Source organism: Tupaia chinensis, unplaced genomic scaffold, assembly GCF_000334495.1.
Source record: "Tupaia chinensis unplaced genomic scaffold, TupChi_1.0 Scaffold000100_1, whole genome shotgun sequence".
NCBI classification, from domain to species: domain Eukaryota; kingdom Metazoa; phylum Chordata; class Mammalia; order Scandentia; family Tupaiidae; genus Tupaia; species Tupaia belangeri.
This window is the reverse complement of record NW_006159564.1, coordinates 1,661,803-1,669,491: the sequence shown is the minus strand read 5'-3', so window position 1 is coordinate 1,669,491 and position 7,689 is coordinate 1,661,803. Positions and strand designations below refer to the sequence as shown.

Here is a 7,689-nt window from a genome sequence, read left to right as displayed (position 1 = left end):
GATTTCTCGCTTTCTGTCTCTGTCTCTTTCTTTCTGGCAAGCACACATGCCCTATAGCAAAAACTTCTCAAAAAAAAAAAAAATTATTGCTGTCCAACAGGAGAACACCACAGCCTAAATGTGAGTACTGGTCTAGCTCTTGGATACCAGGGGCTGCTCTTCTCTTGATCAACTATTAAAAACAATTTATCATTACATTTGATAAAATGTATTCTGCTTCTGCGTATACTGAATTTGTTTTCCACATTGATATCCTGTACCAAAAAAATCAGAGTGTGTGCTCTCATAAATATTTCTGTGCTATTTTGGGATTTAAAAGATAACGCGGAATTGTAACTTGCACGTTGAATATTGAGATGTCTGAATCATTTCAACAGTTTTTGGCAACGGTGTTCAGGATATCTGGAGTTTGGAATACTCCAGGAAATCTGAGATGTGTAGTCTTCCAATATATTCTTTCCCACTTTCAATCTATTTGCCCTAATCTCAGTGCTGCATTTTGTGATCTCATTATTTGGAATCACATTTTATGTTAAACTTTCCATAAAGTATGTTTAAGTAGGTTTGATTTATTTTTATTTCCATGGTATAGCTAATTTTTCGTAAAGTATGTGAAGGAAATAATAAAAATATACTCTATAATTACATTCCAGAAGACAAAATTATCTATACATTTAGTATTACAAGAAAATTGGCTACGTTTTAGAAATACTTAAGTGCTTGTGACAGTCTTTCAGGAAAAAGCCAATGTTTCTGGTAATGCATTAGAATTATAATTGGTCTTATATTCCACTGGACGGTAGCCAGTTAACTATGACCTCAGATTTCTTATGGAGTCATTCTAGAAAAACTCAGTATCATCTGCCCCCGATGAATTGTGCATTTATGTGCATGTGCACGTGCTTGTTGGATCATTTCTCTGGTAGAGTAATACAAATTCATGTAGCAGTTTTCTTCCAAGAGATTCAAAGAGCTGAGTATATATCATCATAGTGATCTTTCCAAACTCACTGGAAGCTGACAGTCATTTTCTATATTATCTTTTTTCTGGGGGGGGGAGGTTTTTCGCTATAGGGTGCGTGCGCTCACCAGACAGACAGAGAGAGACACAGAGACAGAAAGCGAGAAATCACCCCCCCGGGGGTATGGTCACGCCACAGTCCCTTCTCTTCCATTCTCCTCTCAGGATCTTGGGCACGCACGCACACGCACCTGGTGTGAGTTTTAAGCCACTGGATCCAGGGTGTGAACCACGGTCGACTATGTGGGAGTCCAGCGACATAGCCATTGCGCTAACTGCTGGTTCCCTTCTGTATTATCTTAAGAGGATACAAGGATGACTTATTTTTGAATAGGCAGAAGAGCAAAGCTCAGACTCATTCATTTCTTTCCTAATCTTCTCTCCAGTGAATCACTCCAAGTTAAATGTCCATTGATGCCATGTCATTTGAAATTATGAGAACGGCTTTCACAACAGAGAGAATTAAGTGTTCTTACTGGTCCATGTGCTTTCTAGTTATATAAGAAACATCAAGTGATCCATGAGAGGCTGATCAGTCCTTGAAGTTTATTCTCATTGTGAATGTGCTCACTAATTGGAGCTATTGGGTGAGATAGAGCTGAGTTGATGGCCAGCCCAACTATTCAGTTAAATAATTGGTCTGAAGTTATTGGACCTCTTCAGAGACTTCAGTTTCTCTATCTATAAAATGGAAGCAATATACAAATTTTTCATTGGGTCATTATTTCTTAGAAATAGTATATAAATTACTTAGTATAAAACAGTACATGAAGGGTGCTCCCTTAACCTTTCTCTAATATAGCTTAGTGTTGGATTGACTGCTTCTCCTTTCCACCACACTGCCTATCTCAAACTTCCTAAATTGATGTATAAAATTAATGATTATTATTTGTTTCATTGAATTATTTAACTTTAAAAAAAAGGAGAGGAAAAAAGATTCGAAATTCATTTGTATAAGCATGACTAAATGAGTCGTAGGTTTGCACTTTACTTGAGTACAAATTTTTAAGAAGAATGAGGACATCTGCAGTATTGTTCAGCAGTTCTGCAACCCCTTAGGAATAGCCAGATGTCTTATTAACCTCATGGAATGAATGGTAAATTGTATCTCATAGGCTTTTGGTTCAGCTAATATGGCAGCCTGAATCACTCTAAACTGGGCTGGACTCAGTGAGGACAATGATGCCATGATCAGTTTCCATGTGAGCAAATCAATACTCTCTCAGTCAGAAGCTGGGAGAAGAAGCATAAATACCATGTATTCTTCTTCACACAGATGAGGCATGTGTATGATTTTTTTAAGACCTCATATAATTTGAGGGGAGGTAGAGGAGATAGATATGAGCTTTTTGTGATAATACCCCCTAATTTACTAGATCATCACCTTAACAGAGCATCATTTAGTACCAGGAAAATTTCAAAATCAAATAGGAAAAAAAAAGGTTGAAGACCTAAGATGAATTGCTGTATTTGTTTTCATCCTTAGAAAACTGCCTTTTTTTCTCCTGAAGTATACAGATAAACTGAATTTTTCTCAAAATTTACTGTGAGTTATCACTAAGACTTCGTCTTCTGGTGTGTTTAGTTCCAGTTGAACCATAAGCAGTTATCTTTAAGAGACTTCTCTAGACACAGTCAGAAGTGAAGATGTTCAGCCTCAGTCTTTTTTATTATTATTATTATTTATACATTCAGTCACTATACATCATTTAGCTTGTATAGAGCATTTACCCAACATGAAATACACCTCGGGCTGGTCCAGTTGAAAATACTATACATGTCATCATCAACAGGTAATAAACCATTTCTCTATCCCACAAATGTCCTGCCTCTATATTTTTTCTCCCTGATTTCCTTCCCCACACTCTTCCCCTCCCCAACCCTCCTTCCACACTGTCTCCAGTGTCCATAACTATTTCCAATGCGTTTATGTCCTCCAATGTTTTCAGTCTCTACCATGGAGTGCAGATAATTAGTATATGTTAAGTGGAGATATACAGTGTCTCTATTTCATAGCCTGACTTTCTTCATGCAACAGTAAATCTTCCATATTCATCCACTTTCTATAAAATGCCAGAATCTTGTTTGTTTGTTTGTTTACCAGCCCCCGTCTTTTCATTGGCATCCACTTTGGAAGCTTCCTTCAGGAGGTCATCATTAATGACTTTCAGTGTTAAGTTCTTTCAATACTTATATATCTCTAGTAAATTGCAATAGTCTTTAGGCTCTATATATATGCTTTAAAAACTTGAAAGCCCAAAAGATCAGCATGTGCAAGGAGTGGAATATTGCTTAGAAAGTTTTGACTATAGGTGCGCTGCTCAGAGCAGTTGAAAAGAGGTAAATTCTACATTTGGACCTTATTCCTTGCCCTGTGAGGTGTTGATTCACACATATCTGGCCCACCTGACTGGATTAAGCCCTAGAGAGGAGAAAAAGTAGGAATAAATAGTGTTATCGATGCTTCGAGAGTAGGAAAATAGAACTCAAACACAGCAGATGGTTTACAGTTTCACTGTGTCTTTTTAGACTTACAACCTCAGCCTTTTATTTCATGAACATTTCCTTGGAGGTGATATTCACAAATTTCCAGCCCAACCAGAAAGCTCTTTTGTTTTTCCATGAACTGAAGAAAGTATTATTTGTGAATTTAAATGGTTTTATTATTCTGTGAGTGATGTATTTTTCTCTTCTAACAATTATGGTTGCATTTTTTTCCATACTTCATATATCTTTTTAGAATTTTATTATGTTGTTGGGAAAGTCATGACATAGTTTTGTTTTTCTGTGCAAAAATGTATCATGACTTTCACAGTGATACAATTTTTCCATGACAAGGTGTAGCCACACAAGCATATGGCAGGTATTTGTGTGATAAAAGAAGAGATTTGTGTGCACACATTTTTATATTATAAAATTAAGGACATGTTCATCTATACTCTAAGCTAGAAAGTCATTTATCTTTACTAAGAGCTTCAACCAGCCAACTGGCAAGCAGAGTGTTATTTTGCTTATTGGGTAGACATCTCAAAGATTAATTTTATTGAGGATCCATCATTTTTGGCTTGGAGTAAATAAACTCTGGCATATGTTATGAGAACAATAGACATTATTTTTGTATTAAATAAAGTCTTTTATTTTATTTATTTATTTATTTGTTTTCCTATAGGGTATGTGCACTCACCAGACAGGAACGAGAAGCTAGAATCACTCCCCAGGGGGAATGGCCATGCCACAGTCCCTTCTCCTCCATTCTCCTCTCGGGATTTTGGACATGTATGCACACACACCGGCATGAGTTTTAAGCCGCTGGGTCCAGGATTTGAACCACAGTTGACTATGTGGGAGTCCAGTGATGTAACTGTTATGCTATCTACTGGTCTCTTAAATAAAGTCTTTTACCTAAGAATTATATTTTTAAAGGAAAGTCTTTTACATAGTAATTAATATTTAGGATTTGAATAAAATATAATGATAAATTTTTGATAATATGAAATACTTTGTGTGCCATCACGTTTCTAGAAAAATATCAGGGCATTTTTATTGTGGATTTTACGAATAGTGTTTTTTTTTAAGTAAAAATGTACAATCAACAGAATTTAATAAATGTGGCTTTTAAAAAGTTATAAAGCATGCATAGGTTATTTTGTTCTCTGAAAAATATGAAAGTAAAATTTAGTTATCATAATCATAAGTTATTGTTTTTTGTTTTGTTTTGTTTTAGTTTTTACTAAGGCATGCAAGAGAGGGAGAGGGAAAATGAGAAAGCATCCCCTGGAGGGATGACCACACCACAAATCCTTCTCCTCCATTCTCCTTTCAGGATTTCAGGCACATGTGCACAAGCACTGGGTGTTTTTTAAACCACTAGATCCAAGACTTGAACCACACAGTCAGCCAGGCAGGGTCCAGTCACTTTCACCACTAAGCCACCAGCTGGCCCCATTACAGTTTTCTTTGAGAGAAATTATTATTGCTTCTTATAACCTGGGACTAGAACTACCTATTTTATTTGTTGCATTAGATTTCTTCAGCAACTTGTGTTAATGTGTATTTTTTGTTAATGCAATGTCAGAGAGACTGATCACTGTTAAAGAGTTGTGGCATTTCATTCACTAAAATAAACATAGGTCGTAAGAGATGTTTATCTCTAAACCATGCATGGTAGTGTGTAAACTGAAAAAAAAGAAAAAAAAGAAAAGTGTTTACCCTTAACTTTGGAGTTTTATTAGCTTTATAGCTGGAGTAACCATTTATTTATTTAATGATTTTAGAGACAAGATCATGTTATGTTGCCCAAGCTGGCCTCAAACTTAAATCCTCCTACCTCTGCCTCCCAAGCGACTGGGATTATAAGCACATACCACAAAGCCAGCCCTAGAGTAGTCATTTAGAAACTAGGCCCTACCATTTTATGAATTTTACTCTGACATACAAGTGGTTTTCAAAAATTCATAAGAAATGTATGGAAATATTATGAAAAAATTGCACATAAATTTCAAAAATTTTGCACCAAAATATAAACTTATACTTTAATTCCATTTTTCCATGACTGTTTTGAAGTCCCATTGTAGATGTACATGCATAAGGATTTTATATGGAAATCAAGAGTTATTCAGTTTTAGAGAACTTCATTTTCAGCACTATGTTCTTTTTTTTAAGAATTATTTTATTTTAACTTTATTATTATGATCATTATTATTTTCCAGTTTGATCAGAGAGAGACAGAGAGAGAGAGAGAGAGAGAGAGGAAGTGAGAAAGCAAGCCACCAGGTCCGAGACTTGAACCGTGGTCGGCCATGTGGGAGTCCAGTGCCTTTATCCACCATGCCACTTGCCGGCCCCAACTATGTTCTTTTTTTTAATAGATTTTTTTTTTCCTGTAGGGCATGTGTTCTTTCCAGAGAGACAGAGAGACAGAAAGCGAAAATCACCCCTCCCCCCAGGAGGGATGACCACACCACAATCCCTTCTCCAGTCTCCTCTCAGGGTCTTGGGCAAGCACACACACACGCCCGGAGTGAGTTTAAGCTACCAGGTCTGAGACTTGAACCATGGTCGACTATATGGGAGTCCAGCGACATAGCCATTATGCCAACTGCTGGTCCCTTCAACACTATCTTATCCTTTGACATCTATTGTTTTTGTGTCAAAAGATCTTGTTAAATTCATGAGTGAAATGAGGTGCTGCTGTACTTCTCATGGCTGCCCGAACCACATAAAACTTTGGAAGGTATTTGTGTGTTTTTAGCACTCTTTTTCTTTACTACTCAACTCTAAGAAATTATAGAAATAGAAGTGTCAAGTATCAAGTCTGCTGGTAAATGTGTTATTTTAATCTTCAATATGTTTGAAAAAATGTTTGGAAATAAGAGGTCCCTGACAATTAGTAACTTCTGCATATGAGCCATAACAGCCAGAGGGAGGGACACAGGGCTCCTTTCCCCAGGAAATGCCTTATGGTAATAACTTAGGAGAAGTTGGAAGCCTGTCTTGGAGGCAACAGAATGGAAAAGAATTGTAAATATGGAATATAAGTAAAAAGAAGTTGAATAAATCTCTCTTGAAGCAAAAATACAGACTATAAGGAAAATTGGTCCAATGTCACTTGAGGGGAGATTTGGGAGTTAGAATAACATGAGGTCTGTCATGACATTTTTTAAAAGCACCAACATAAAAGCCAAACCATTCATAATTTTTTAATGCATTATAAGAAGGTTAAACACAAGTTAGTAAAGTTTTCTTAATTTATTTAGTAACAAAGTCAACCTGGTAAATCTAAGACTTGAAATTGACTTAAAGCAAACCTAAGAACAGAAACTGCCAATATTATTGTATTTTAAAAGATCAGTCATGCTGGGCCGGCAGGTGACATGGTGGTTAAGGTGCTAGATTCCCACATGGGGGACCATGGTTCAAGGCCTGGACAGGGCAACTTGCTTTCTCACTTTCCCTTTCTGTCTCTCTCTGGCCAAATTTAAAATAATAATAATAACACACATGGAATTAAATTAAAGATTAGTCATTCTTATCTGACCCTTTAAAATTACAGCAAAGCTAAAGAAGACTTTACATTATGGTGTAATAGATGTAGCGTCATAATGTGTGTGTATTTTATCTCACGATATTGCTTCTATTTTTGAAGAGTTAAGAGATTCACTTTCATAAACTGAGCTGTATTTCCTGCCTCGGTAGCATGTAGTGTAATGGAAAATGCTCTTTTACTATCAGGGCGTGTCTGATTTATTTCTTACAGCTTCCACTAACAGTGTTTACCATTAAATGGTCACTGAATGACAAGCAACCCTAATAAGTGAAATTTCCTGTAAGCTGACTCCTTTTTATTTTTTTATTTCTGTACAACCATTTTGAGTGGAAAAAGAAAACAACGCTACCTCATAACCCCTTTTGCTTTCTTTATAACTCTCACTTCTTACTGACTGTTCTTTGTATATAAAAGGAAACATTTTTAATGCTCTTTTTGCTTACAGAGTCAACTCGTATGTGAAGAGATTACTCCTGTATTAAAACTCATTTGTTCCTGATGTTTAAATTCATCCCAATTACTTTAATTCATTTAGAACATAAAACTTACTTTAAATTTGCCTAGACTGTAGAAGGGCTCAGAGTTTCACAGAACTGCATGTAAAGAAAGATGCCTGTAGGGA

The 7,689-nt window shown here is 36.2% G+C and overlaps 1 protein-coding gene across 1 annotated transcript in view; it reads left to right on the top strand.

Annotated features, from left to right (window-relative positions):
- The window catches only part of ABI3BP (ABI family member 3 binding protein), a 280,943-nt gene that overhangs the window by 155,204 nt on the left and 118,050 nt on the right, over positions 1-7,689 (top strand). The gene's annotated exons all lie outside the window — the stretch shown is intronic.